The sequence below is a fragment of the Struthio camelus genome, chromosome 2, assembly GCF_040807025.1.
Source record: "Struthio camelus isolate bStrCam1 chromosome 2, bStrCam1.hap1, whole genome shotgun sequence".
NCBI classification, from domain to species: Eukaryota; Metazoa; Chordata; class Aves; order Struthioniformes; family Struthionidae; genus Struthio; species Struthio camelus.
In genome coordinates, this window is record NC_090943.1 from 172,254,992 (window position 1) to 172,282,892 (window position 27,901).

A 27,901-nucleotide genomic window follows, 5' to 3' on the forward strand; every position below is an offset into this window, starting at 1 on the left:
AGGAAGAAGTATAAGCACCTTTGAAAGGTGTTCCTCCTTGTTAGGGGCAACTTAGATGCTTTCCGAAAAGATACATGGGACAAGTAATTTCTTGGCCTCTGAAAATACCTTTTTTTTTTTTTAAGAAAGTGGCACAGTTTTAAATAATTTCCTTGGATGAAATTCCTCCTTGAATCTCCCTAACAAGGCAGAAGGATTCCTACCGCAACCAAGGGTTGTTCCATTGGTCTGTGGAGCTTCTAGGACAAGCTTCAAACTGAACAGTGAGTCAGTGCCCAGTTTCTCAGCTCCAGTTGTATAGGGATGCGAACGATGTACTAATACATCTGCGTTGCTGCTCTGTGGACTTCGTTTCATGCTGTTATGGCTTGCAAGCTGCAAATCAGGTGGTTCATTACTTAATATATTTTTATTTTCTTAAACAATACTTCTTAAAATGTTTATAAACCTTTTTTCTGTGCATCGTTCTGAACAGTGTGGCTTGCAAATGATCAGCAGATAAATTTCTGCTTGTGACTAGCTCTGCTTCCCGGCAGCTCCCATACAGAAACTGCGGCTGTGTGATCTCATTGCCATGCAGGACAGGGAACAGGAACACCCAGCTCAGCGAGTGCTTTCATGTGGGCCCTCAGACAGATCTGTGCCTGTGTGCGTGTTTATCCCATCTGTGCAATGAGGGTAGGCTTAATCTGATAGTAGAGTTCTTGGAGATCCTCTGATCAAAACGCTGAGTGTGTGGACAGCGTACTTCCTTGCAAGGCAGGCGCTGTTTGGAGAGGCAGCTGGTTTTGATGTTCAACCAGACAGATGCTGGGTGAGCGGCCTGGGGTTGCTGTCAGTCTTCCACAGCAGACAGACCCCACTACCCGCAGGGGTCGGATCCAGGGGGGATCTGTTCAGCGTGTGCTGCCGGCTATTGCACAGGGGGCCCCGTCTTTGCTTGCCCATCCCCAACAGCGCCGAGCCTACCCTTCCCTGCCTGTCACCCTTCCCTCTCGCTTGTGGCCTCAAGTAACATCATCCACTGGAGACCACTTGTGCAGGCTGCATCTGGCAACCCATAAATTCTCGACTGCTGTTTCTCTGGGGAATATACAGATTGCCTCCTGAATGAGAACATTTTTTCAAACTAAACTGCCAACTTCCAGAATAGCCATAATTCTTCCCCCACTCTGCACTTGTTTCTTTTAATTATAACCGAGAACAAGAATATGTTTTTCCCTCCTGCTTTGTGCTGGGCACTGCACAGATATGGCAGAAGAATCCCTTTCTTGAAGAGTTTCAGTATTAAGACCCAGTGGACTCCAAACTCAGATCATACAGAGTGTAGCTGCTGGGTTTTGGGTTGTCCAGTCAATATTTGCCTGCTTCCTTTTCATCACACTCAAACTGCTTGTCCTCTCTGGAGTGGCCCTTTGGCCACTCTGGCTTGCCCGTATGCCCTGTATGTGAGCCGAGATCTCCTGTCCCTCTCCTCTCCTCCCTGTACCAAATACTTTCCCTGTGCGGATCCGTAATGGCACTTCACTGCCCTAGACCTCTCCAGCTCATCCAGATAATTGCCCAATTCCTTATTCTTCTGTCCAGCCAAGCATTGCTGAGCTGTGAGCATTTTATTGCCTTCTGATATATTCTTGCTTCCCTCTCAGCCTTTGCCGTTTGCAGCCTTACTCCATGTGCCGTGACCTGGCCCGTGTCCTTCTTGCTAGGTGTGTGGATGGTGCCAAAAAAATGAAGTGCTGCCTATACGGTGCCCTTCGGCTGTTCCTTGTGCTCGTTCTCCTCGGAGCTGTGGGAGAGTGAGTCCCATCTCCTGGTGCTTGAATTTGGATCAGCAGGGAAAGTTGTCCAGGGCATAGGGAATGGGAGCCACTGCTGCTGGTGCCTGGAGTTTGGGGCGTGGACTGCAGTTGCTGGGGTTTGTTCCTGATATCGCAGTTGCTGTTCCATGACATATCTCCCCCGGGAGAGCGCTCAGTCTTTCAGCTGGCTGGCCGGGCTCAGGGACTCTGTTTCTCTCACAAGTGTTTTCTCCTGCAGCTACCATTTTTGCTGCTACGAGCGCCGAGGAGGTGCTTTCCACCTCGCTCTGTTGAGGAGGGCTGATAACTCATCTCACAGCTGGCAAATAGAAACAGAGCAAGCAAGCTGTTTGGCACATTGGAGCGGAGAGGCCTGGTTCCCAGCCCTTGAACTGGAGTGTTCCCAATTAACCATGGGAACATTGTTTTCTCTCTCTCACTCTCTCTCTCTTTTTTTAACTTCCCATCACTAAGTCTCCTCTGGGTCTCACAGCAGCTTCGTGAGGAAGCCCGATGTCGGTGAAAGAGTAGTCCTTGCTGCCCACGTGGCTGGTAGCACCGAGGATGCCCCGCTACACCTGCTCTGGAGCTCCATGCAGCTCAGTCCTGCTCCACCCAGGCTGCTTTTTCCATGAAATTGTGCCTAGTTCCTTTCCTGGCTGTGTAATTGCAGCTCCTGCAAAGCTTTGGGTGAAGTGGGAGCTGGTTCCTGCAGGAGCCTCAAGGGTTAACTAGGACTGAATGGATGGGTTTTGATCTTCATGCAGATGGTGCTGTGCTTTGCTGCAAGAACATGTGCGTGCTCAGTGGCTTCCTGGAAGAAGAGGGAAGATCCATTTTCTATTTTAGCTTTAGTACCCAGGATTTGCCCCTTCTCTCTTTGGATTTTCTGCCAGAAATCTTTTGGGCTGCAGAAGCTAGCTTGGACATTGCATTTCGCTAACCCTTTGTCCTTCACCCACACGTTCTCTTTCCTTTTTCAGTGCTTTGGATATCCAGATGTGTTACGGGACACAAAGCTTCTGGGAGGGGTGTGAGGAGTGAGGACCACACCGTGACTCCCACATAGAAAGGCTTAACCTGTAGAAATCTTATGCTGGCTTTGCTGACAGATGAGAACAAGCAAACTGTGGGGTGGGTTCGCTCCTGGCTGCCTGCCACCATTCGTGACACGTTTGGGAATGTTCCCAGCAGCTGGAGTGCTCTCCACAGCACACACACACCCAGGCTCCAGAGCTATGGCTAGGTGGTCTGTCTTCATCCCTGCAGCGTCCTCTCAAGGCTGTGGGACTTGGAGGGTGACATTCCTTGGGTATGTGAACTGATCAGGGCTCTGGAATAGAGGCCCGTGATTGCTGGGTTTTCAGTGCATCCCCCTCGCTATAGAAGTCTTGGTGCTCTTGACCAAATGGCTGAAGATGGGCTGTAAGCATTACTATGTCCTCTGGATTCACGGGAGCTCTGCTGGGCTTTGTAGGGCTGGAAGGCTGCATGTCCTTTCCGCCTGTGGCAATTAGTCTTTGCCTCGTTGGGAGACAGTGTGAAGCTGCTACGCCATCCGGCATTGAAGAGAGCCATTGTGCTGTAGGTAAGAGCTCCCGTGGTTGTACACCTGTACCAATTACTCAGTTGAAGAAACCCCAGTGTTCTAGCTTGGAAGGGCAGGATGGGAACTAAGTTGCCCCTAAGAGGTTACCTGTGAGATGGGGAACTGCTCTGCCCATCACTATGATGGGAACTTGAGGGTGTCCTGCCTAGGGAGCATGAGCAGGGTTCTCGCTGACAGCACCCCAAGCTGCTGTGTCTGCTTCCGAGATGTTTGGGTCACTGGCCTAGCCGGGTCCTTCAACTTCTCCAAGGTCACAGCAAGGAGGCTTCTCCCCTAATTTTCTTTTTCAGTAAAATCCTGGTGGCCTGTTAATAGAGCCCATGCTTCAAGGCTACATTTTCATACAGTGCTGGGACAACTGCGGATGAGCCATGGGATAACAGATGTGTGGGAGCAGGGCCGTGGCATGCCGTGATGTGGCCAGGACTTACCTGCTAGCTTACAAAAAAAAAACCCCAAACCCCAGATGCCACTAGAGGGAGCAAATATTCTTGTTCAGTGGACAATTTCCACCTGCCTCCTTGGAGGTGACACAAGAAACTCGTCCTGTCCCTTCAGCTCAGCAAAAGCCATGTCAACACGCCACCCTGGCAGAAGTGCACTAATGCCACTTGTCTGGAAAACGCATTCCCTTGCCGACCTCCCCTCCTGAGGAAGTACACTGGGCATGCTGAAAAACTTTGCTGGAACCTCAGGCGTCACTGGGAACTGTTAAGGGACAGATTTCCTGAACCAGAGGTAACCCTGTGAGAGGGCAAGGATGCTACCTACCGTGGTGCGATGGTGGAGAACACGGTTTGCTCCTGCTGCCGCACATCTCCCCAGCTCCTGCTGTGGCACCAGGGAGCTCTGGTGGAGGAGCTGCCTTGTTTCCACCAGAACTTGTGTAGTTGTCGCTGCCGCTGACTCAGGTGCTGTGGATTGAACCTGGCAGATGCAGCATTTCTAGGAGGATTTGGGGGGATGTGAAGATACAGGAACATTGTTGTAGCGCACACACAAGTGTAACGCAGGCAGGAATCAACAGCAAAATGGTTAAATACTCTCGGCACCACTTCAGTGGCTGGGAGAAGAGGCGTTTGAAAGTGCAGAGCACACAGAGTCGGGCTGAGGTTTTTAGGTGCTCCACACTGCTGCCTCCAGCTGTTGGATGTGCTGTACCGGGGTATCTGCTCCAGCAGCCGGGTATCGCTTCGGGGATTGCTGACCGCTCCATCTGAGGCATCATGGAAGTGGGGGTGCAGCAGAGAGTGCTTCTGCATCGGAAACTCAGATTTCCGAGCAACGAGCGCTGGGGCCCATCTGGGATGTGACAGCGCGAGGGCTTTGTAGTAGTGTCATCCACACTCAGCACAGCGGCAGGGTGCTGCTTGGAGCTGACGAAAGCCATGGCTGGAGAGGCTGGAGGAAGCTCCTGCAGGGCCGGGGCTGTGGCGGAGCTTGGATGACCGGTTTCTATAGTGAAGAGCAGAGGAGGAGGGAGGGCTTACTACGCTCATCTGTGAGAAAGCTTCCAGTGATGCAGAGATTTCATCTGTAGAAGTGGCTGATGCTCTTGGGCCCAGCGCAGCTATACATGAGCTGTGCAAATTAAAAATTGTTTTTTGATTGCGGTGATAGCGGCTGCAAAAGGGCAGAGCTAGTTCAGGCGTTTGTGCCTCGAGCTCCTCAGCTTCTCAGCGTTGAGGATATCTCTGCTTTTTATTGTTGGTTTCTGACCACTAGCAACTTAGAGGAACGAGGTGAGAAAATATGCATTTATGTACAACATGCTTGTTCTGTTGCTATCTGAGTCTTGAAACGTAGCGAGGCTGCTTCAGACATAAAACAGTACAGAACGGATAAACCATGCATTGGTTGTGGGCGCTTAGAAATATCTGCAGACATGAAAACTTCCGCTGAAGGAGGCAGTAACTACTGTGCCTGTTTCTACCTGAGGCATAAATAGGAAGCAGCTCGGCAGAGGTCAGACAGAGGAGTTTCTGGTTCTCAGTGACCTATAGGCTAAGCTAACCCCCGGAGAATAAAAGCCCGTGCGTGCCGCCTGGCACGTGGGGCGACTGTTCTGAGCGGTGGGTGTCTGCAGAGCTAGAGGTGGGTTAGGAAGCGTTGCGCGGGATTTCTGCAGTGAAGCTTTCCTTCAAAGTGTAAATAGTTAAAATTTGGCTGCGTTATTCAAAGATGGTTTTGAGTATAATGATCTTTAGTTATGCAGATATCTAAATATTTAGGTCAAGCTTATCATGGGATTCCATTTATGGGCTTAAATATTCTTTGACTTGTTAGCGACCTTTTTTTCTTTATTTTAATCTACAGCCTCAGGTTTTGCTTGCAAGCGTTAAAGTCCGTGCTGCCATGAACATACTCCTGCTGCCCCAAGGTGGGCCGAGGTGTAGAGTCTACTGACTGTGGGCAAGAGTGTGACCTTGCGTGAGCCCTCAAGGCACCTTCAGCCCTGCTTTCGGTGACTGCTCTGATTTGGCGGCGTGTGGCTGGCCGCCCACCTCAGTGGTACCTTTGAGCGGGTGGGCTTATAAACGCCAGCCCCAAGGCTGATGGTCACGGGAGGTGAGGTGAAGGCCACACTGCCCTTTCCACTTCTTGCTCTGTTTTAATCTTCCTCACTGAAGTGTGTCGGTTGTCCCCTTGCTGTAGGAGTGACCTTAGCAGACTAACCCGCATGCAAGTTGCGCTCTGGGGCGGCCCTTTGTGCCTGGTGGAGAGCAAGCAATGAAGCGCTCGGAGCAGGTCTCAGCACGGCTGACCTTTTTCAGCTCCGCCGAGGAACAGTGCCAAGCGTAGGATTTTGCTGAGAGCAGGCGTAGAGCAGTGTGCCCGTGCGCCAAGCAGCGCTGCAGGGTGCCCGCGCTGGAGGCCGCGAGCGGAGGGGCACGCGGTGCAGCCGCCCGGCCGGCTGTGACTACAAGCGCACCTTGCAGCCGCCCGCACATGGCAAACATGGGCAGGGAGGAGGGAATGAGTGCAAAGGACCAGCAGCGGGTGTGGGGGCACCAGCTGCAACGCCTCTTTGATAAGCTCGTCTTCTGCATTGCTGCCTTATGGGACCAGTGAGGTGATCATAAGTGTGATGCTGTTGAGCCCATCAGTGTCAGCGTCAGGATTGCAAAGCAAAGGGGAATGGAGCTGTAGCGCTAATGACCCTGAGACACGAAGGAGATGTCTGTGTGCTGAGCATCACTTCCTGCATTGGAGATAATGACTGCCAACACTTCATTTACATTAGAAAGGTTTAACGGGGGGGGGGGGGGGGGGGGGGGGGGGGTATTTGGGAGGGGGTAGATCTAGGAAGTGAGTTTGTGCAGGGCAGGTTGAATGAGCCACTCTAATGGCTGGGACATGGTTAAAGTCTCCTTGGTAGAAGAACTTAAAAAGATATTTTTCCAGTACTTCATTTGGCTTCTCGTAGAGTGACCAAGGCTGGAAGGGAGCTCTGGAGGTCATCTGGTCCAGCCTCCTGCTCCAAGCTTCATAACTTTAAGTCTCATAATCATTTCAACGAGGTTGCTGGCTCTCTACCTCTTCAACTTGTCCAGGCTTAAAAGCAAGTTCAGGGGAAGAGGGCAAGTCTCAGACAACTGAACTCGGAGGTGGCGGAAGCAGGGCACCCGGTTGGGGAGGAGGTGGAGACGCCTGGTGTGAGCTCGTTTCTCAAGCACCCTGGGCAGCAGTGGGCAGTGGCTTGTGGTGATTCCCTTCACAGGCGAAGCGGAGCAGAACCCCTCGCGTCCTTGCCTTGCCAAGCCCAGGGACTGATGGCCGTGGTGGGGCAGAGGGCAGGAGGCTCTAGGTGCCTGGGGAAGGGCTGCAAGGGCAGTGGGGCCAACAGCCCAGCAAGAGGAGCACAGGACTCAGGAGCGCCCTGGGCCCTTGCGTCCGGGGAATTTTTACCACCTTTGTATGCTATCTGAAAGTGTCTGTGGTTACTGGTCCTTGCCGAGTCTTCCTGTCATGACCGAGCACTTCTCTGTCAGGTCACTCTAAACGCTTGGAGAAGGCTTCTGCAGGGGGAAGAGAGGATTGTTGCTCTGAGGAGCTCGTGCAGCTCCCAAAGAGGATTCAGCTGAGCTTTGAGCAGGCAGCATCGCTGCTCTCACTTCACCGGGGACAAGGGACAAGCCCACGCTCGACCGACAGGCAGGGCACCTTCTCTGACCCATCAGGAGAACTTTCCTTGGACCACCAGGTGTGACTCTTGAATGGGGCATCTTTCACTGAAGGGCCGTCTGCTGGGAAATCGTGCTCAAGTTGCTTCTGAAGACTCGCGCTTTTCTTGCGGGTCTTTCCCAAGTTGTGAAGTCTGGCGTGATACTGGAGAAGATAAAACACAGCACTTAAATCTTACTGGATTAAGTGTAGCTGAGCTGAAATAGCTGAGGGGTATTCCCTTACAAACCAATTCCTGAGACGCTTCTGAGCTGTCTGGGGCCGGGCCGTGATGCTAATGGGCTCTGTCAGGTGTCTCGGGTAGAGCAGGGCACGGCTCCGCGGCTGAACCGTGCCGCTTTGCAAAACAAACTCTTCTCCCTCATGCAGACAGCAGCCATTTCCTTCCTGCAGAGCCCCAAAAGGCAACTCTGAGATCTGAAAGGTGGCTTAAACCTAGAAAATGCATGTTTTGCTTGTCTGGGGAAGATGTTTCTCTGTGCCTCAAGTGAATGGGAAAAAAAAACAACAACAATTTTGTTCCCCGTTCTCTCCATTTATATTCTTTTCTGAAGGCATTGTGAAGACCTGCCATGCCAGGCTTGGAGCACAGGTGGGTCGATGACATAAGTGTCTCTGCAGCATCTGCTGCGCAGGGATTTTCCAGGTCTCTGCAGAGATTCTCAGTCCTCCGCAGAAACGAGCCCATGCTTTGAAGAAGAACCGAGGGAGAGTGCTGGGTCACTTCAGCAGGTCATGCAGCAGGCCTGCAGCAATGAGCCGGTCTCAAAGGTCTTCCTGCCCAGCATCTTGCCTCCAACAGTAGTTTAATGCATGAAATTCAGGGTTCAGCTTTCTTCTTTTGACCAGTGCAAAGGAAGTCGGCTGTGCAGAGAGTTGTTACGGCTGTCCTGAAAATGTGTGTCATGGTATTTACAACTGGCTGATTAGTTGAAGGACTGTCACTATGGATGCCACGTAGGGCTTTGATCTTCCTGGCTGGATGACAGCTCCACGTTTGGTGGCAGGTCGGTTTGCGAGGGTGGTGCCTCTCCCTTTCCCTCTGAGCGCTTGGTCTTTGCCCTGGCCTTTCAGAGCTTTTCTCCTGCAGACTCTGCGCGCGATACCGCGGGCAATGAGCCTGCAGAGAGGAGCGCAGCCGGATCAGCTCCGGCATTCATTCGCCCTGCTCCCGCTGACAGACCCACGTGCTGGGGGCTTCCCTCCGAGCAAAGGTGCGGAGGGCACCACAAAACACACGTCACACCAGGAATGCTGCTTTGGTGTTTTTGAGAGTAGCACAAAAAGAGAAAAAAAGAAAAGCTCTGTATCTTGTTGCCTTCTCCCTCTGGTGGTACCTACGCCTAGAAGATCCTCTGCAAACAGCCAAGGTGACCTCTGTAAATTCAGCCCTCTCCTCTAAATGTCTGCTGTGGATGGACTTGTTCTGAAACAGCGCATTTGCTGTCCTTGTGGCGTGTCTAAAAGCGGGTGTCCCTTGTACGGCCAGTATCTGAAAGCTGGAACAGCAGCCCCCTGCAGCTAAAACAAAAAAAATGTTATGGGTTAAATCCCTTAAGTGTTTAAACTGCAGTCTTGAGACAGTCGCTGCTTGGCATGAGAGGTGCTCACCCATATGCACTACTGAGGAGGAGGCAGGGAGGCTCTTTAACTTGCAGGCAGCAATATCAGAGTCTAGAAGCTGAAGCTGAAATGGGTAAATATTTAATGCTGAGATAACTAGCTGTGGGAAGAGTTTACCACGGGACCTGCTAGATCGTCATTCACCTGATGCCCGTATTGACTCGCTCCTCTCTAAAATGTGTTCCTGGCTGCATCGTGAGGTAAAGACCCGGAGGCAGGACCTCCTGGGCGAAATCCCTGCTCTGCTACAGAAACAAAAAATTTGGAGACACTTCCTGAAGCTTGGAGTCAGCTCCCAGCTGCTGTCACTGCATTGTTCAATCGGTGTTAGACTGATCCGGATCAACCTAAATAGCTGCATCTTCCCTCCCATTGCTGAAAGCAGAAGAGCGAGGTCCAGGACCTGGCTGCCTGGCGGGTCAGCAGCGCAGCTGGGATTAAGTGCCATCATAACGTATCACTTTAAATTCTTTTCTTTCTGGTATTTTATCTAGGAGGTCTCCTGAGAGAGAGCATTTGTGAGTATAGCCCATGGGCAAAACAGGAGGTCAGGGTGCACCAAACTCCCTTGTGTTTTGATGTCCATGAAGGCAGACGTTAGGGCTGGTGCCTCTTGGAGCAGGTTCACAGGAGTCGCTCCCATTGCAGGAATGCTGCCAACTTGGGAAGGGGAGTGTTTGAGATAATTGTAGGTATTGCTGAAGCTTTGCCACTGCTCCAGCCTCAGCAGAAGGGCCGGGGAGCAGCAGGGGCCCAGGTAGCATGCATCCCTGGGTCGAGGAGCACCCATGACAAACGTGCAGAAAGAAGGTAGACACAGGTTTGCTAATCAGTGCAGCGCATGTTTGCTTTAGTTCCTGTTCCTTCAGGTTTCTAGGCTACTAAAAGCAGTGTGTAGGCTGTGATGCAAGGATAGGCTTTGGAGCTCAGTGCTTGAACTCTTTTCCTACCTGTGCTGCTAGCTTCTCTGAGATCTGCCTCAGCCGATTGTGTTGTCCCTGGTGTTCCCTCTTTCATCCGATTGCCTCCCAGGGCTGCTCCTAATCTAGTGTTTGCCCAGGGCATTTGTGGAGTGAAGAATGACATGCCTTATTTTGCTTTGTCCCCTCTCTTTCTGTTTTTCACTTTCTGTTGGACGTGCTCGACTTGCCTAATAAAATGATTCATGTCCTTGGGACATAGGATAGTCCCACAAAGACAGCCAGGTGAGCAGAGCTGTAGCTCAAACTCCTCTTCCACCTGCTCCTCCAAGGCAGCCAAACAGCCTCAAGGCAGCCCATTTCAAAGCAGCTGAATCCGTCACAGCTGAGCTGTTTCTAAGATTCCCTATTAAGCAATTACCATGTTACCCCTCAGCTTCATATTCCTCTCTTGGTTCCGTGAGCTCCTACCTAGTGCTCCTAAATGTACTGTGAAGTGACCCTCAAAAACCTCATCAGGCGTAATTCTGAGCAGGAGGCTAATTGGAGCCAGCGAGTGCTCTTGGGTGGGAGGAAAGGTAGCCAGCTTCATCTGGGCGCCTCGGTGGCAGGGTGGGAACGGGCTTTCAAACTGTAATTAAAGCTGAGCGCTCTCTGCGTGAAATCATTTTCCAGGTCGCATGTTTTTCCCCATCGCTGTCACACGCTGCAAGCAGATTGCATGTTCCATGGAGCTTGCCCACAAAGCAGAGCTCCCAAGAACAGCTCCCAAATTAACTGTCTCCCGAAGTCTTTTGTCTTGGTTCGTCCTGTGCTATGGACTTAACTGGGATGGGATCATTCCCACCCATATCATGACAAAAGTGAGACTCCTTCTCGCTTTGCTCAGGCAATCTTGCTCCCTCCGTAGGAGAGTGGGACTTTCATGTGCAGATGCTTGGCATAGTCATGAATTTATCCTAATGAGCGTAGATGGTCGAAGGGGAAAAACCTCTAGAGCCTTTTAGCTGGTGGTACTAGTTCTCCATATCGAAGCAACAGCTTGGTTTCTGAGATGTTGTGTTCAGAACCGCCTGGTTTCATGGCCACCATCACCTACTTTGCATTACTGGAAACAACTGGTGGGAAGCAGTAACTCTAGAATTATGCCATGGACCACATTTTCTGTTCCGCAAAGTGTCTTTTTGATCACCAGTATATTCGGACTGAGACTTTCCAGATGGAGATCTCTTCAGAATGGTGCATGTGTGGCTGTATGAAGCCATCTGTGCAACTCATGCCTTTATTTACCTTTCTCACAGCCCCTGTAGGTAGTTCCTCAGCCCTCAGAGATGCACAAAACACAGAGTGCAAGCTCTTAACTCTGCATAAGGCTCTGGAACCGAGAGGCTCCTTCCTGCCAGAGGACGGCAGTTCAGCTTCTCTGGCACTGCAGATCTGTCTACAGCAACGATTTTCCAGAGCTGTTGTGTCCTGTGCCGGCCTTGTAGGATTTGTCCCAAAGAGCATGGTCGAACGATCAAGGTCACCTTCAACTTCCATTTTGCTTTGCGATCCCGGATGCTCAAACTGTCAGTGATGGTGGGAGCTTTTGCAGCCCAGAAGCTGGGCTGCTAGGAACCAGCACTTGTAGATGTGTCCTGAAAAGAGGATTGCAGTGTGCCAGCCTCCCGGGAAGGGATCGTGTTCGGTCCTCCTGAAGCCTTGGACACTGAACTGTCCATCAGTTACTTTTCCAGGATAATTGCTAGGCAAAGCTTGATTTGCTTTGGCTCTTGGCTTCCCAATGTGGGTGCAGAAAGGCGCGCTCCTGCCGTCCATGGAGATTTGTGGGGTGAGGAGATGGAGCCAAATGGTACAACTTTCTCTCCTCGTGCAGTCTGTTTATTAGACAATAATCTGCTTCAATTTGTCCTCTGCTCCAAGTCTTGGCAGTGTCTTTGCTTTAAAGATCAGGATGGGCATAGCAAAGGAGAAACTGCTGGGTACTGAGTGATGATTATAAATCTTAAGAACTCTCAGAACTGTCAGATTATTTCCTTTAGCTCAGAATCCTTTTCTTTCATCTTGTTCTGAGGCATTTAGGACTTCCAGTTTTCAGAACCACAACTGCTATATTAGTAATAACTAAAAAAATGCATTTATCCTACTTGCTACCCCAAGCACAAGTCTGATCTTAAAATAAAGGACCAGCTCCCTGAAATCTACCATGGACCTTACTAATGCATTTTTTTTTAACGCAGTAAGATCTGACACTGGACCATCTTTGTCACTCCTCCTGTCTGTGTGCAGCCTTGCACACTCTTGTTCTCTGCAGGCCTGCAAGGGGGGAGCACAACTGACAAATGTTTTCCTGTTTGGTGAAAGACGGTCGGATGCCAAGCAGGGATTTTTACGGAGAGAACAGTGTGGCAATCAGTTGTCTTTTCTAGCCATCACTTTCCAGATGGCTTTTCATATAAAGGGACCACAAAAAATGATGAGCATGTGTTGAAAAAAACCTTTTATGAGTCCTGAACCTCTTATTTGGAGGCATGTAATAAAAGCCAAGCGAGAGCAGTTTCTTGGGCAGCAGAGGAAGGTCTGTGCAGTTGTTGTGCCAATGAGCAGGGGGGTCACTCCCCGCTGTTGTGTGGCCTGGGAAGCTGTGATAAGGGTTGCAGTTTAAAAAGGATCGTGACAATAAATTGGGTTAACCTGCATTTCTTTGCAACTGCTTGCAGTCACCTTTGGTAGGTTGTCAACAACTGCCTTCTTCTCTCAGATATTGAGAGAAGATTTAATGGTTGTGCAAATGCTTCTGCTGACCTCATGAATGGAGACTCAGGTACCAAATCACCTCTGGATGGGTTTCCTCACTGGGGTTGGTTCCTCAAGGCAGTATCTGGAGAAGCAGCCAGGCTCAGCCTGGTGAAGAGCAGCCATGACCACGTTGGCAGCCTGACACAACGGATGTGTTTGCAAGGAGTCCTGCTTGGTCTGGGGAGACATGTGGAGCAGCAGTGCTGTAAGAGGTTGGGGAAAGCGCATGGTTCAAGAAGGAGGTGCAGGCTTTCAGGTTGAGCTTCTCCTGCCTCGGGTCATTCACGGCCTCCAATGAGAGTTGAGCCTGTCATGCCATGGGAGTTAAATGCCATGGCTTTGTGAGACAGCACTCGTCCCCAGCGGGGTCTGGAAAGGGTCCTTGAAGCCATTTTCTTCTGTTTCATCCTACGATATCCTTGGATCAGGGTTTCATGAGGAGGGCAATTGTGTAGGATGACCAGCAGCTGTCGCTTGCAGCTCAGCATGTTCCTTTGCACCTCACTGAAACTCAGCTTCATTCCTCCAGCTGGTGCTGGGAGATGATGCTGCCGTTTGCCAGGCATCCCCCTTCTCCTGGCTAATTCACGGCAGCCCCACTTTGTCATTCTTTTGACTACTACAGGGGTTTGATTCCTGCGCACTCACAGAACAGAAGACTATCTCAGTTGGCTTCTTTTGGCTTCAGTTTTCTTTCCTCGTTGCGATTGCCTCGGGTGCTCCCAGGCCGGCTGTCCTGTGCCTGCCCGACGGGGTCAGGTGTGCTCTGCGGCAATGAGAAATGTAAAGTAGAACTGGTCGGAAACCAGTCTCCTAGACTGGGTTGGTGTGACAAGCGGATTTGTTGACTTCGTTCTCTCTCTGTGCTCCAGCCCTGGGCGTTGTCAACTGCAGGCAAATTATAATTGTGAGCAGCACTTTTGAGTGATGAACTGTTTAAAAACCTACATGGATATTTGGAGATGGCAGTAAGAGGGACGTACATTTCCGTTGTAGAGCTAAGAGCATCTCTTAACCCTTCCTCCTCACACCTTTCCCAAATACTTTGGGGAAAGACGTTTGTATCTGGCACTTCTTCCCCATGAGCTCTGAGCCTGGGTGGAAGAGGAATGAGGGGAAGAAATGCTCTGTCCATGACCTATTTATTTTTAATATTCTTTCCTTGAATTCTCTGCTGCCCATGCAAAGACCGGATGCAGGATTAGATGGATGTTTGTCTAATGCAGCAAAGCGCTTACGTAGATTGTCAGACCCAAAATACAGTTTACATAACTGCAAAGAAAACCATCGTTAAACTTTTATTAGAAGCAACGGCTGTAATTAAGAGTATGAAGGCTTGCAGTCCGGTGATTAGAACAGAGGATTAGACCTTGGGATTTCACTTCTATTCCTGGCTTTGCCATTGAGCTCTGCTATTTCAGTCAAGCCACTTTCCCTTATTTTAAAAATAAAAGCAATACAGTTCTCTTGGAGCCGTTGTGAAATGGTGACGCTTCCTATTTTAGGGGAAAAAAAAAACATGCCTAAATTTTTTAACACATTTCTTAGGCGTGCAGTCCCCTCTTATTGATGCTTTCAGTGCAAGGCTGAATAGTTTTATTCAGCAAGTTAAAAACCCAAAGTAGACCAGCAAGTATTGATCTGATTCGAGTGCCGATCCGGAGGAGTTTACCATGGATTAGCTATATGAATTTTAAGCCAGTGACAATTTCTCTGGTTTGTACTCAGTCTCATGACTGAGTTACGGAGCTGGGGTGACTGCCTGTGCAGGTGCTTTTTTTCACCATGGCAGATGCAAATTAATGCAGCGCGCACTGTTCAGCCTGCAGAGTCCCTCATGCACTAAAAAAGGATGTATCTGGAGTACGTATCTGCATCTGAGCAAGTCGCCCTGGTCTCCCTTCAGCTGCCGGACGCAGAGTCCGGGGGTGGTTTGCGTCGCTGTCACACAGGTGCCTTCCTTAGGGCGACCGTGCTCACGTTCTCATGGTTGCGTATCCACTGGCCATGAACAAAGCCAAAAGGAGCTTGCTCAGAGGGAGGCACCGTGATTGCAGCCACCTGTATTAGGTGCAGCAAATCCCACAAGGTCCCTGCCATTGCTGCAGGCCAAGCCGTACATGGACAATTGTTGCACTTTTGCTGAGCTGCTTCAATGCATTAGGCTGGTAATTTCATTGAGACTGAGCTGTAAGCCTAGACCAACATTAGTTAAGTGCTCTGCGAATCTCTTGGAAAAGCAAATAAGGAAATACTGGTAGGTAAATACCTTGCTGGAGATACGTGGCAAGGGCTCAACTTGCGCTTGTGACAGGTGCGACACTGCTCCCAGGAAAGTGGTGCGTGGTGGAGTATCCCGTAGGCCTGGCAGGCCTCCTGGTTGCCTTTGCCGGCCAGGGAAGGAAGGTGCAGTTGGCCTCTGCTCTCCAGGCATCACTGAGGCTGTTGCACTGCGGCCGTGGCTCAGCTGCAGTGATGTGCTTTTCGAGGAAGTCACTGCCACCACGTGTCTGTTGTGCTGTTTTGTCAAAGGCTCCCATGTGAAAACTGGCAGCAGCAGACTTGCATCTACGTTTCAGCCAGCACAATGCACAGTCCAGGGTATTAGTGGAAAATCACCTTCAAAGCGACCACCGCCTGAGCAAGCTGAAGGTCCGATCCCGGAGAGGGGTCCCACTGGGGGACCTGCAGAGCTGCGCTTTGCCAGCACAGTTGGCTGAGTGAGGTGAGAGGCAAAGCATGTCTCCAGATGTGCCGATCCTCCAGATGTGTTGCTTCTCTTACCGTACAGATGTGGCTATTGACGTTTCTTCCTTTCCTGGAACTACACCACGCGCCGTGTCTGCTGTTGTTGCTGTTCCTTCTGCTCTCTGCAGCTCTTGAGATTCGCTACTCCTTCCTGGGCCTGCTGAGGGCTATGCTAGCCCTGTGCTGCGGCTCTGCAGGTGTGGTGAGTCCTCGGGCGGAGGGAGCTTGCTGCGCGTGGGTTCTGTGCATGCATGGAGGTAAAGCAGTCCACCTCACGCTGGTAGCACTGAACAGCAAATGCTGGGTGGGGAGCAGTTAGCAGCATCTGCTGGATTTCAGTAGCCCATTGAAGACCTCACCGAGGCATCAGTTTTAATGATTGTCATGAAAGACATTTGGCAATTGGTTTGGGAATCTGGCTCCGGCATAATTAGTCCCATACAGGATCCCATTAGTCAAATAGGAGATTAGCCCAGCGTTCAGGGAACTGGGCCTGAACTGTGTCTGTGGGTGGGGTGGGCGCAGGGCAACAGGAGCCAGAGGGTGCGCTCACCTCGAAGCATTTGAACGTGTTTATTTTTTCCCCTTGCTAAGCTGTTATAATTTCCCTGGTAGGGCAGTGTAGGTCTCAGGACTAACTGTCAGGCTCTGAGCACCCTCAAACTCTTTACATACATGGCGAGGGTGGAGGTTGCACTGGCCCTTGGTCTGTCAAGCTCTTCATGGTGCACTTGCCTGAGGCTGGAGTGAGCCTGACACATTATCCCATAGCGTCCTTGTGCCCAAATTGGGACATCAGAGTGCAGATGGGGAAAGTACAAGATGGATAGAAACCTGGCTGGATCGTCAGGCTCAGAGGGTGGTGGTGAATGATTCGTACTCTACCTAGAGGTTGGCTACAAAGGAAGTTTCTCAGGGATCTATACTGGGACCTGTCCTGTATCATGTCCTCATCAATAACCTGAGGAGGGGATAGCAGGTGCCCTCATCAAGCCTGCAGAGAAGTCACCCTGTCTGAGAGCAGGGCTGCCGTTCAGGGGGCCTAGACAGGCTGAAAGAATGGGCTGACAAGAACTTCACAAAATTCAGCAAGGACAAACGCAGCATCCTGCGCCTTGGACGGACTAATCTCCTCCAAGGTAGAGCCAGGCTGGCTGGGTAACAGCCCTGCTGAACAGGACCCAAGGGTCCTGGGGGACACTATGCTGAACACAAGTGAGTGGTGTGCCTTGGTAGCAAGTCTAATAGCATCCTTGGCTGTATCAACAGGCATATAGCCAGTAGATCAAGGGAAGACTGCAGTGGACTACTGCATGCAGTTTTGGGCTCCACAGTACAAAAAAGAACTTGATGAACTTGAGTAAGTCTAGTGGAGAACCACCAAGATGGCTAGGGCCTGGAGCACATGACGTAAGAGGAGCGGATGAGGGAACTGGGCTGGCTTAGCCTGGAGAAGAGAAGGTTTTGGAGGAGACCTCAGAGCATTCTTCCAACACCGAAAAAGCATGTTCTTTTCCAGCACGTTTGCAGCACTGCTGTAGCAGGATCAGTTGGCCCTTTCGTTAAAGCAGATTTTGCTTTCTGTGATCAGCTTTCTGTGAATTTCTGGGTGTGATTTTACACATCGGGACATCTGAGATGCAGTGCAGCCCCTGTAGATCAGTGTCCGGGCAAGCCTTTAAAGCCGTTTCCCTCATCCCTTTCAGATACTAGTTGGGGTTGAACTTCCCAGAGTATCCCCATACATGCAATGGGGAGAGTTCAGGAGTTCAGGAGCTGTTTAAGCTGCTGCTATGTAGCACCACTTCTCCAGATGTTCACAGAAAATCCATAGTTGTGTCTTAGTACTTACCCACTCTCTGCAGCTGGGGCAGTGCAGGAGAACTCATACTTGCACCTCCATCTGCAGCTTGGTGATCCCTGACTTAAAGGGCTGGTGAGAGCAAGCCGTGTCTGGACCTGTAGCAGGGGCTGCTGAGGAACACGTGCATGTTCCCTTCTGCTGCTTTGCCCTTTTTTGGGGGGAGAGGAGCAGCCTTTGGCCGAAGGCAGAGGCAGAGAGCCCTCAGCCCACCCTGGTGAAGTCCGCCGGGAACGGCACAGGAAACCTAACTGCGAATGTGGATTTTTCTTGCAGTGGCTTACTTCGGTTTTCGCTCAGACTGATTGCTCATTGATTTAGGCTAATCCATAATAAGCCCTTCTTTAAAATAGAATAAGAGCGTGCATCAGGCCTTTGGTACTGCTCTGAATCGGTTGCAAGCCTCTTGCGCCAGGTAGTGCTGCTGCCCAGCGAGGAGGCTAGGCTGAGCTCAGCGTGAGCACGGCGCGTTGGGGCTGGTCTCGGCCACGGCAAGGCTGAGATGGGCAGCATGGTGCCCTACGGAGGGGACAGCCCTCTTCGCACCTCTGCTGAGGTGGCAAAACCTCTGCTCTTCTCTGCTCTCTGAGGTGAGGCATGCAGCATGGCCTTGAGAGGCTTCAGCAGGCATCTTCTGGGACTGTGAGGCTTGGATTCGGGAGACAAGGTTTACGTCTTGACAGCAGGGTATCAGCAATGAATCTTTTTTTTTTTCCTGCTTCCTGTTTTCCTGCTAGGGGAAAGGAGGTGGCTCCTGCTGCGTTAGTGTCTGAGCATCCAGCAGCGGGAGGTGCTGTCAGCGCAGCCAGTTGTGTGACGGTTTATTTTGCTGTAGCTTGTCCTTCATTGCAGCGGCTTTTTCCACAGCTGTCAAGATATCTGGGGCTTAAGCAGGTAACACAGCAATTTCATTACGGTCACTTCCCTCCCTTGCTGCTGGCATCGCATATAAATCTAGATGATAAAATCTTAAGCACGGGCCCTTTTCTTTTTCCCTGCTGGGTGATGTACCAGCCTCCGACTGTCCAGTTCCCCAAATTATTATCTCTAAAAGATACTGGAACAAGGGCGGGAATGCGCCTGGGAACGAGGGTGGCTGGTTGTGCCGCTGCCAGCGTTGCACAGCCGATCTCAGCAGTCTGCCAGCACGTGAAAGCGTGTGCCCGGCTGGGGCTCGGCGAGCGCAGGGGACGTGATTTTACCGTCTTGTTAAACATGTTGGAAGAGAGCGTCGCCCTCCTGGAACGTGAGTAAAGCCGGTAGGTACAACTGGCTGTCCCGTCGGTGGCTTTAACATCAGGCGTGCCAAGATCCCAGATGATATGCACTTCAGGGAGTTTGAATTCCTTGCAACAACCATTTGGGGCTACGTCTGCGCCACAGGGAGACTGAAGTGCATGGAGTATTTTTGAAGCCTGATGCTGCTTGGCAGTGGATGCCATGCCTGCACTGGCATCCCGTCGGATGGGAGGAGAGATGGGTGGCTTGACCCAGTGTAGCACCTCAGCCCTGGAGTGGGGTTGTGCAATAGCTTTTCCTGAAGCTTTTTCCTGGCATCTTCAGGCTATGTCTTCAAATATACTCCCTCTCTTCTATCAATTACTTTCTACCCTACCGTGGCCAACAAAGCATCTCCTAAGCAGTATCTTCTTCTCACCTAATAAGTAACCGGCTGTGGATTGTTCAGTGGATATCAGCCATAGAAAATCTCTGGAGGGCTGGAGACCCTTTCCCAGCTGTGCTGTGTGCAGTCCAGGTCTGTAACTGATGCTCTGGCAGCAGCCACAGCATCTGGCTGCCCAGCCTGAGTTTGGGGCCCAATGCACGTCGGTGCTGTCACCCAAAGTCCCAGAGAACCAAGCAGAGCTGAAAGTGCTCCGTATCTGTGAAATCTGGAAACCTGAAAATCTAGTCCCTGGAAGAGGGGGGCCGTAACTTCTCAAGGCCTGTAGGCCTCACTGGTGGAAAAAGCTGCTTGTCCATGATGCAGTGCTGTAAGGGATTCAGCCTTCACCTGTGAGGTGTGACGGTCCTGTTTGGGCAGCAAGCTGGCTCTGGCCCAGTCGCCATGGGGAAGCACCTATGTTCCTACCAGAGCTTGTCTAGGGATGCTGTCATACATGTCTCACATCCTTCCGCTACAGAGGAGGCTGTTCTCCAGGACTGTGAGCGCTCTAAACAGGGGAGAGGACTTTAGCTCCTTGGGAAACTCCAGGCCTATGACCACCGTTAAAAATGGAGCAGGCATTTCTGTGCTGTCTCCCGCAGCACAATGCTTATTTTTTTGTACCAGCTGAAATCCGTCAGAGGGAAATGAAAGAAAAAAGGAAATGTCAGTCCTGTAAACCCACCTAACCCAGGGGGTGGTGTTTAACGGAGACAGTGCAGGCGAAGTCGGTGTTGGTAGGAGCCTCTCTTCCCAGTGGCGTGGCTCCTGATGCAGCAGGCAGTGCCTGTGTTTTAAAATGTACCACGACGCATGTGCCAGCGCTACTTGGGCTTCAGTCAGCCTGTGGGTGGTTTACGAGTGGACTGGTTCGGCCGTGGAGGAAGAGCGCTTCCCTCCTCGCCCTCCCTTCCCTTCCCAGCCTTGCTCCGCAGGAACGGGAGTGAAGCCACCAGCCATATGTTCCTGCCTGCAGACATTAAAGGGGGACTTAACCTTTGTGGAGACATCAGTCACATAACAATATAATACAGGCAGCTGTGAAAAACCCTGTTTGCGTCCTGCGGCAGGGGCTGCTGTGATTTTTTGAGGATCACACGGTTTCCTGAAGGCAAATCTACACTTGACCTTATATCGCAGTGTGAGCAGTGAATCCTTTTTCAGCGAGGGGAGGCCTTATGCACACTGTAAAGGAAGGCAACTGTAACGTGTTACTAATAGGATCATTTGCTTATCTGCAGAGGTCCCCTCGACACAAACAGGCTCCTACAATTCCAATTTTCTTTTTCTAGAGGAGGTTGGACTGCAAAGAGTATAGACAGCAGTGGGTCAGCTCCTTGAAAGCCAAAACTGAACAAAATTACCGTGAGGTCTTTGGCCTGTTCGGTGTGAACTGGATGCAGCCGAAATCGTCAGAGTAAGCTGCTGTTGAGACGCAAGCGTGGGACCTGTTGCCTGTCTAGCACTTCCAGACGGCTAAAATCTGGGTCCTTAATGCATTCTGCATATGCTTGACTTCTCAAGCAGAGGGTATCTCTACACCCGCTCTGGGTATGGGGATGGCAAAAATGTGGACAGAAGTGAAAGGAAGGAAATTCCTTAATCTCACGATTTCTTTCTTGGTATGGAGTATATTCCTGTGCTCAGTAGGTTTATTCAAGGGCTAACGTTTCAAGAGTTTGTGCAATAGCCTCTGCAACCATGGTTATAACTTTAAAACTAGCAAAGCCAGGTATGCTCGGAGGAACGCGCTTGGCAAGAACGAGAAGTCTGTGCGACTGCCTCAGCAGTGAAAGGGGAAGACAGCCTTGACCATTAGCAACCTCCTGCTTGGTCCTGGCTGGGGCATAGGCAGCCGCTGAACCTCTCCTGCCCTGTTTGCTGCTGGTAAAAGCCTGGTGCTGTTTCAGATGGAAGGAAACAGTCACAAGGGTGCAAGCACTGAATCGGGGTGCATAACATAGATATGGATATGTACCGGAGTCTTACCGGGCCAGGCATGCATATGAAGGTAATTCTGCACGCTTCTGTTGGACCCTGCCTGAGTGGTCAGAGGACTTCAGCTGCTGCGAGCAGAAGAGTGTTTCTGCCGTACAACTCTGTCCAGGGTTCGAGTGAATTGAGCTCCCCTGGAGTAAATGCATGCATGCAGATACCAAGCCCATGCCAGGGTTTGGGGGGATGTGGATGTGACAGGAAAAAAATGTCTTCTCCAGCTGACCTTGCTGATAGCAGCAGCATTTCCAAGCGGTGTCAGGTGCACTCATCCCCTGCTGTCTCAGTATCTCTGGGAGAGAGCAGGTATCCTCCAATGATGAACACACTTCTCAGAGCGCTACGTTGTTCTTGCCAAAGGTTTGTTGTGAAACTGCATCGCTATACATGAAACTGGCTGTCCCCGGGCTCCTAGGGCTGTCTGGGTGCTGGTTTCCAGTTTCCGCGTGGCTTTGGTTTTGGCTGCTGGCATTAGGGATGTCGGACAGCTTCCAGCCACCTCATTCAGGGCGAGTAGGTGTAATTGCTTAGATAGGAGAGGACTCAAACTTGCCACATCAGCATGGGTGTGCTTGGGCATAAAGGACCTCCAGAAACTGTCTGGACGTCCGTGTTGCTCCTGAGCGTAGGAGGGAGGAAGCGAGGGGTGCACATGAGCCCGTCCAAGCTCGCCAGCCCCTGCCTTCTGCAGCGGCTCTCCCCACCGCATGCTGTGAAGAGGCTCCTGAAGTCGCACCTGCTTCTGCACCATCCCCCAGGTGCCCGGTTAGTCCCCTCGGGTGCTAGAGAAGCCGAAAGCATCGGGCTGCGATGCTGCCTGCTGGCGCGCTTTGTTCCCAGTACTGGGATCAAGATCCCTCTGCCCTTTTCAAAAGGTTCCTCTTGGTCCTGGGCGTTGGATTAGTTTTGCAGCCTCTGAGGATGGGCGGTTTTGGCCAAGCGCCCGCGCCGTGCCGAGATCCTGTGAGCGGAGAGGGGTATGCGGGCGCCGTTGTTCCCCTCAGCAGCAAGGGCACAGGCGGTTCCCGATCAAGGCACCCGCGCTCAGTTTGTCGCTGCAGCTCATTGAGCTGTTGCTACAGGGATCCTGGCAAAAGCAGCCTCCCGTTGGCTCCTGATGCCGTATTGAGCTCCGCTCAGAGCCCCGGGAGCCGGGGAAGCAATAACTAGGTGTTAGCCTTGCCAGTGCAAAGCCTCCGGTCTCATGCGTTCAGCCCTGCTGGAGAAGGCTATTTACAGCAGTAGCATGTCTCATTATTTCCCTGCATGTTCTTCTAAGTGCTTTTTGAGCCACTTTTCCAAACGTGGCATTTATCCTCCCTTGCACTATTTCAGGCTGCTTCTTGTCTTCCCCCAGTGGCAGGAGCAGGTCTCCAGCCAGTGCCGTTGGTGTTCGGCGAGGGCAGGATGCCGGAGCTGTGATGCACACCGCAGACTGGAGAGGGAGGCTCTGCTCGGAGCGTTGCGCCTGCGCGTTGTGGGTTCCCAAAGTGGCAGCGTCTGTGCCACTCGTGGTCGGAGTTGCCCTCGCCCGAGATTGGTGTGATAGCTCTGTGTCGTGGGAGAGCGGCTGCAACCGTGGTGGGTTGTCCCCTTGGCTGGCCGCATAGCTTGGAGTATGCTTGAGGCAGAGCTCTTGCCTCGTTTCCTCCCGTGCTTCCTCGTGCTTGGACACCGCTGCGAGTAGAAGAATTTGAAGGACCAGCTTTAGCTTAGCAGGTAGCACAGACTGCCCAGGTTCGTGTCCGGCCTTACAGAGCCTTGTTTCTCAAGGCAGGCTTAACGCCAAGACTTGGAAGGCTTTATTTTCCAATTTTTTTCTGAAGTCAGTGCTGTTTGCCTATGCCCGCTGCACGCCTGCCCTGCAGAAAGATGCTGGCTTTCAGCAGAGATGGAGAGCAGAGGTCAGTCAGGTGTCAGGAAGACCCCTTGCTAGAGCAAAGGTATTTTAACCTCGGTGATGCTTCTGGATTTTCTTGGTTCTTGTTTTGCCTCCTTCACTGGCAATGGGATACGTCATTATCAGCTGTCCTGAAAGTGCTGTAGGCTCTCGGCCACAAACCTCTCACCGGCATGGCTGTGTCTCAGTAGCCAGCTGCCCAGGAGAGCCCTCAGACTGTTGAGATAACTTTCTGATCAGACTTTCTCCACTGCTAAAAGACAAAAGTTGTGAGTTTCAGGCCTCTGCATTTCAGGCCATTAGTTGTTAATGCTGATCTCAGCCCAGTTTTAGACATGATGAATTGACTTGTTTAAAGATGTCACTTTAGTGTGCTTGAGTGTTAATGGGTTGATGCAGAATAGCTGTGCTTTCACAGATATTGCAAGTCTTTGGCAGCCAGGGCGCCTCGAGTATTCAGGCAGAGGGCCCTTCCCGCTGTCGCGCTCGCAGGTTCCTGCGAGGCTCTTTCCTTCACCCTTCCTCTCCAGATTTTTTCCATGGGTAGGGCAGATGGGCAGCGGATCAGTTTGTTTCCTCTCTGCCATGGGAACAGCAGGTGCTGGGATAAGACATCCTCATCTCTTCAGTGTGACGAGTCCCGAGCGCCAAAAGCTTGGTCAGCACCCAGTAGGCTCACAGGAGGGAGGTAAACACAGCTGGGAAGAAGAGCGGTTGCCTCTTCTGTTGAACTTTCGTTTAGTAACCTGGTGTCTTAATTAATCAAATGGGCTTTATTTCCAATCAGCGGTAATTATCTCCGTGAAGCACATGTAGTGCCTGGAAGAAGCAGTGGTTCTGGCTCCCTTGCAAGCGCCTGGTGCCCTCAGTTACCATTAATGGGCACCCTTCAGCAGGTCTTGTGCAGGCTCTTGCCCTGGCCTGTCTTTCCCAAGGCTTCCTGTGCAGACAGAGTCGACACTTGAGCTAATTCGTCTTGCTAAACTCCCATTGATGTTCTGTGAAAGCAAAGAAAGGAGTGGGTCTGGCGCCATTTCAGACGCCCAGAAGCAGCGTGGTGGCAGCCGGGCTCGCTGGGCGAGCGGGAGCTCTCTGCAGATGTCGGCAGGGAGGATGGGACTGGCGTTGGATAAACAGCACGGGTGGCCAAGCTGGCCACCGGCATCACACCCTCCCCGACCTAGGCTCCCTCAAGCACGCTCGACATGCCACACTCGCTCCTCAAAGACGAGCAGGGTTTTGGAGGGGCACAAAAACCAAACTCGCTCACTCAGATTCAGCCTAGGTGATTAGCAGATGAAAGCAACAGGCGCGCATCTTGCCGGAGGGCAGGAGGCAGGCTTGTCAGCTATTTAATATTTAAGCAGCAGCATTGATAGGTTCCTCCTCGCCTGGCTTCCCGTGGGTGGCAATGTCATGGAGGGCTTGTCCTGTGCCCTTTACCTGCTGCCTGGTAAGCAGGCTATTTTTCAAAGTTTCTAAGCTAGCACCTTATGAATTGTGCTTTTCCGAAGGTCAGGCCAACTAGCACATGCACTGGATTAAGGTGCTTTCTGCCGTACCTCTCTTCGCCCCATGATTTTGGGCTGCTAAATTTCAGGCCAGTTAGCTAAATAGAGATAGTGGAGCAGAGCTCACTTGTGCTCTTGCATGCAGTGTCCCGTCGCTGTTGCGTGAACGAAGCAATAAAAGGATTTTGCTGACGGGGCTTTGCAGACTGTCACAAATCTGACCTGTGCTTGACTACAGTTTGGCGTGTGGGGGCAGCAGGCATAGGAAGGCTTTTGCTTTTGGTCTTGCAGAAGTTTGTGAGGACAATCAAACATCCTGTGCGATAGTGACAAAGGAAATAATAGCTTCTTCTCTCCCGTGTGCATCCATCTGCCTGTGCCCAGCTCTGTGCCTGCACTCTGGACCTGAGCTGGATGGGAGCTCCAGTTCTCCTTCCCTTCCTGCCCTGCTCCAGTCTTAGTGAGGCACTAGGAAATAAAGCCTTTTTCCTTGGACCCTGGGGCAGAGCAGGGGATCTGTGCACTTGTTGTCCCAAGGCCAAAGGAGAGAGTCAAAAACTGTAAGAAAACTTCATTGTCCTCTGACCAAGAGCACTGGATTGACGTAGGTCGGAGTCGTTCTAGAGCACTGCGGATGGGAACCTTCAGTGGGAACTCTTCACACAGTAGCAGGACAGTTTCATGAAAATGCTTGGCTGCTGCTTTGGCATTTACGATGGCAAGGATGGTGCCTTCCTTGTGTTGGGAAGATAGGGCATCACTCTGGTTTTTGTCACTGTGCTGCCCCTTTGCTTTGTGCAGTTCTTTATGCAGCGTATCATGATACCTGGGCAGGAGCTCGGAGCTTTCTCATGACACCAGATCACACATTGGAGGCTCAGTTGTGAGGATAACCGGTGTCTGCAGAGGCACCATAGCAGTGGTGCTGCTTTTGCAGGCTGCAAGGTTTAGGCCCCCAGGATTGCTCCATTCTGAAACCAGGTGCAAATTCAGCCTGGTTTGACAAGGTTTTTTAAGTACCCACATTCATGCACTGGAAATATTTGTGCATTGAGTCCTCAGTTTGGACAAAAGCACTTGCCCGTCCGGAGGGGTTTGCTGCCTGTAGCTGAGCCATTTTCCAAGTCTGAGCCAGCCCCCCAGCTAGCCCACCCCGGCCTAGCCTTGGAGCAGAGCAAGTCTTGAGCTCCTTTTGGGCTTGCAGGCCAGGCTGGGTGTGACAGCACTCCAGCCATGCTCCAGGGAGGCCAGGAAGCACTTTCAGCTTCTTGTGGAGGTCTTCCTCCGTACTGGGCCCCAGGCTTCAGGAAAACAAGCAGGCAAGTTTGCTGTTGCAACAGGAGGCCAGTTTTATTTTGACACTGCAGGATGAAGGTTTGAATCTTGGCTCTGCCAGCTGAGGCTCAGTTTGTTAGGTTCAACCAGGATGAGGAGCTGCTCCATGATCTCTGCCTTTTCCAGCTCCTGGGGTACGCAGACCCTCACCTGCAGAAGGGGTCTCCTCCCTTACCTATTGCCAGGCAGCAGGGAAAGTGGTGGTGGGCATCCTTCGTGGGCAGAGCTGGTGTCCTTAACCCTCGTCTCCCTCGAGGTGGCACACCTTAAGGGAGACATACCTTTAGCAAATGTAAAATGACATGCTCGTGTCACTCACAGCCTGTCGTCTTCGTTCCTGTGCAGCTTGATGGAAGCATCGCTTTGATGCTCCATCATTTCCATTGTTAATGCAGAATAGCCTTTGTGTTCAGTCTTATGTTATCAGCTTCCAGGCCTTCTTCAAGCAGAGCTGTCATGTGTCCAAGCCCAGCCTGGTCTGGGCACCACACGCATCCACCATCTCACTTCCCCATCTTGGGAATGACTAAGGTGGTGCATGCTTTAACACCCTCGAGACTGCTTTTTGTTCTGGTGCAGCTTTCTTTAAATGCCTCCTCCCACTTTCCTTTGAAGGTGAAGGGACCTGAGCGTCTACTTTGTTTAACGCAAGAAGTGTGAAGACGCCTGCTCCATCCGAACCACAGCTTCAAAGTGAGCTGGAGCAGATCTCTAAATTTTAAGCGTTAGTAACCTTGAGCTCCAGAACCAAATGTGGATCAGTGGAATCTGTTCCAGTTATCAGAGATGAAATAAAGCTTCACAGTTTGACAATGATGAACTTTAGCCTCCCTCCTGCGTGTCTGTTCGTACCTTTGTCCTCCAGAATTGGTTATCTGACTTGTGTAGGCCTGTTGCAAGTCAGAAGTGCTTGCTCTTGGAAGTTCCCTAAGTGTTTCCTGCTTGTGGCATAATATTTATTCCCAACGCAAGCAAGCCCCCGGTGTTAGGGGCGCAGGTCAGTTAGCATGTTGCCCTTTTCTGGTCTTGGCAGTACACTTGCTGTGACTTCTTGGCATTTTTTTGTTCAGAACTTTCTAAAATCAACTCAAAGATAACAAGTGTGACCTTAGCGACAGCTGCAGAGGGGTGAATTTTCAGCTCCGGTGAAATGCATAAGAGCTGAGGGAGCGTCACAGATGTTACACTGCCGTATTGGCCATGACCTTGAAACTTGTAACGTTGCAGATGGGGGACGCGATAGTTACCATCAGTCTCATCCGCAGCCTTGTGCTTCTGTAGTAGGAGCTGACTGCAGCGATAATGAATCCAGTCTGACTCATCAGTACCTGAACGAGGAGCGCTGCCACCCACAGGGTGCTGGCAGACATTTTGCTCAAGATCTGGCTCTACTGGTGGGGTGGATTTGAAGCTCTCTAGCTGATCTTGATCTTACCTCTTTGCCTGGGATTTCTGGATCATGTAGTAGCTTACAGCATTGATTGCATGTCAGTGAGGCCCAGTTTATAATCTGGTATTTTAATCATTTTATCTTGACAGGAGGAGATGGCAGCCTAAGAAAACTTTCTTTAAAGATTACAAGGTACTAATGTATGCCAAGTGAACATGTATGTTTGAGAGCAAAGCATACTAAACTGTGTTTCATCCTGCTAGCCTCATGGGCTGTTCCTCCTCCCAGTCATATTTTGGGGCTGCAGTTTCAAATCCGTACTTGGACAGTACATGCAGAAATGGTTGGGTTTGCTCTGGTACGTCCTGATTTTGTAGGTATCCAAAAGACAAGGGGTGTACTGTACCGTGTGCTTTAGGTGTTAGCTCCTGCATGAAATACAGAATTGAGAGCAGAGTCGGCGCTGCCTCTGAATCTCTCTCTCTCTCTTCAGACTTGGACATTTCATCCCGTTTTTGAATCCAGATGTGAATACACTGCATTCACGCATGAGC

General features: G+C 51.2%; 1 protein-coding gene across 3 annotated transcripts in view; it reads left to right on the forward strand.

The window, feature by feature from the left end:
• ARHGAP39 (Rho GTPase activating protein 39) overlaps positions 1 to 27,901 on the forward strand; it is a 175,290-nt gene that overhangs the window by 83,758 nt on the left and 63,631 nt on the right. The window lies entirely within an intron of this gene.